Genomic DNA, 3,313 nt, shown 5'->3' with positions numbered 1-3,313 from the left:
TCGACCCGGCTCTTGGCCCAATTCGTCCTGTTAGGCCGCGGGACGAGCTGAGTCGGTCCCCAGACATACGGGACGATAGCCCGTTCGGTCCGCAAGGCCTAGCGAGTGAGTTGGGCCTGCAAGTGCGCATGCTAGCACACTCGTCGCGACCCGTTGATCCGCACGTCATTGTTATTATTACATACTTTTTATTTAATAAATTGTTCTGATCTCTTCTGCTCTTATATATCACGGGCATAGAATTTCGCTATGAATCGCGTTAAATCTTTGTTTTTGTGGTGTTTTCTCTCAACCAAATGTGTACAAATATACAATTTTACTTAGTAAATTTTTTTTCTTTCTTTTCTTATAATCTTCGCATTGTTAGTTTGCTATTTATATATAATTTTTAATTGTTATGCATTGTTAAAAAAACTGTTTAAAATAATTGAAAATAGAAAAATTAACAACAAATAATTAAGTAGGTTGTGCGAGCCAACCCGTGCCATGCCCGTCTCGTTTGTCCCCAGGCACGTGAGCCGACTGGGTTGGATCTCTAGACCCGAAAACAGACGGCCTAGAACATACTTGCTGTAGACTATAAAAAGTAAAGACTAAATTGCACTTAAATAGCCTATTATTTCTCCGAAAAGCAATTAAACACCTGAAGTTACAAAATGGAGCAAACACATACCCTTAGTCATCCGCCGTGTGAATCTATTTAATGGTGTTTACATTTTACCCGAGAGGACAAAATTGCCCTTCTTCAAAAATATCTCTCGTAGTTGAAACTGTAGATAAACTCATAATTAATTAAATCAACGAAGGTAGATGACATTTAAAACAATCATGTGACCAGCATGTGAGAATGGTCTCAAGGACGATTAACAGAAGATAGCAATGTGCACTTTGGTTACAACTTAGGGTTAATTTGACAAACGGAGCAAAACTAGGCCAGGACTAATCTTGGCCCAGTTTTGTGCTAAACTAGTTTCGTTTGGACCAGACCCTCTAGTCCAAAACAAAACTAGTTTTGTTATACTATTTGGGCACAAAAAATGAGCTCAAATGTAGCCCAGAATTTTGACAAACAAGAAACAACACAAAATTAGTCTAGGACTGAGTCCTGACTCCTGACCCAATTTGACAAAGTTGCCAAACACTCCTTTTAAGGTATATATTTGCTCCGTTTTGTAACACAAGATATATAAGTGTTTTTTAGGAAACAATAAGGTACTTAAATACAACTTAGTCAAAAAGTTAAAGAAGAAAGTAGTACGGGTACGGAGTAAATAATTGATACATGAAACTTGGGGTTGTCGTGCAGCTACTCCTTAATTAGATTAATATTCCTACTATAGCATTTGGCAAAAAAAATAGACCAGAAGTGATCCAATTCTTTTATGCTTGATTTAGTACATGAGACTGAGTGAGAATGTAATGTAATTCTAACTTTTTACTCATCCCTTACCAAATATGATGTGTTTTTAGATGCTAGAAATATCATTTCCATTTCTCATCAATTCTCACTTAATGTGAGAATTGCTATTTTCAATGAGTTATCAAAGAATTGATATTCTCACTTAAGTGAAAATAAAAATAATAAAATAAATTTGAAATTTACCATTCTTAAAGATATTCCCACTGAATTTTTTAATAGCACTCAAACATGAGATTGTGAATGAGCATTATATTCCCACATTAATTCTATTCCTTTTCCACCTTCATTCCAGTCTCACTTGACTATATTCTCGCGTACCAAACGATGCGTTAGTTTATGTTTCTCTCCTTGACTTGACTAGGATTGGACCACTTCTTATCTGTACTAATCCTGACCTGGTCAATGACTTAACCTGATTAAGGAGGGTTTTTGCCAAGCACAACCTTAAGGTCTAATGTGAATGCATGGTTTGACGTGTTGGAGATTGAGAGTTTGTGTAGAAGGCTGCAGTCAAGAAACGAGGGTTCCATGAGAGAGAGGAGTCGGCTTCCCTCACCCCTCATGTCTAATGATAGTTCTGATGATCACTAAAAGTTCAATGGAATGAGAGACAACATTTTTATATTACATAAATTATAGGTAGGCGGTGATGGATGGTCCTAGGGTTAGGCGTGGGCCGTCTTGACTTGGGCTGACTCAGCTCAGCCTGTCATGAGTCACGACCCGACCCGGCCCGTAGAGAGCATGGCCCAATCGGGTCCGTGATATACCCGAGTCACGGGCCGAGCTAGATAGTCATAGACCAGGGATCAGAGAAATAGGTCCGGCCCATCATGACCCGACCTGACCCACCATTGACCTGTTGGAAACATAATATACAATACAGCGGAAAAATGCATATCATGTAGATTAATCAAAATTAATTAAAATCTAGAAAAATACTTGAAACGCTTTCTGAATTTCTTTGATAATCAGTTCCAAGATCAACACAGTAGCTTTCTCAAGAGAAAAAGCCTCCAACTGAAATCCACCCGTCGCCGAAGAGGAACAATACAGAGAGATAGGTTCTCAAAATCTATTTCTTTTTCTCATCCTTTTTGAGGCTACATATGAGCCCTATATATAGGATTGGATCTGCCTTATGGATTTCAATTTCAAAACAATTCTTAATTGTTTAAAACTCTTATCCATAATGTTTAAAGATAGAATATTCTTTCCATAACAATTAGGATAGAAATAGATTTGTTCAAAAACTTTATCCATAACAATTAGGATAGAAATAGATTTGTTCAAAAACTTTATCCATAACAATTAGGATAGAAATAGATTTGTTCAAAAACTTTATCCATAACAATTAATGATAGAATTAGAATTGCATTGTATGTATACCTCTTCTAATGACATTAGTGAGACCAATTGGGTCCCATATCGAGAACCAATTATTAATCAAATTAATAATTTTAATTTAACAATCAAATCCCTATCCGACCAACTGTTCATAAAAGCTCTTCCATAATATGGGATTAAATATTCGAAAATAATATTATCTTACATTCAGTCCCCTCCAGTATCAATTGATTTTAGGAAACTTTATTGAGCAGGACAAATCACCTACTTGCTCATTCCTAAAATTGCAATCCCATGATCATAAATAAAAACCATTTTTGAAACATCAAAAATATTTTATTTTATAAGAAAATAAATTTAGAAAAATAATTTTTAAAAACCACCCGTCGACGGGAATTTAATATATTCATGGGATATGCATAATAAATTAACTCATAAAAATGAGTATACTGGATCCTATCTAGATATCCATCACTTCCCTAAATGAAATCTAATAACCCAATATTTCAGGCTGTATAACACTTGTAAAACAAGCTTAACCATCAT

Source organism: Asparagus officinalis, chromosome 5, assembly GCF_001876935.1.
Source record: "Asparagus officinalis chromosome 5, Aspof.V1, whole genome shotgun sequence".
Taxonomy (NCBI): Eukaryota; Viridiplantae; Streptophyta; class Magnoliopsida; order Asparagales; family Asparagaceae; genus Asparagus; species Asparagus officinalis.
The sequence above is the reverse complement of the archived record's forward strand: the minus strand, read 5'-3'. Positions refer to the sequence as shown.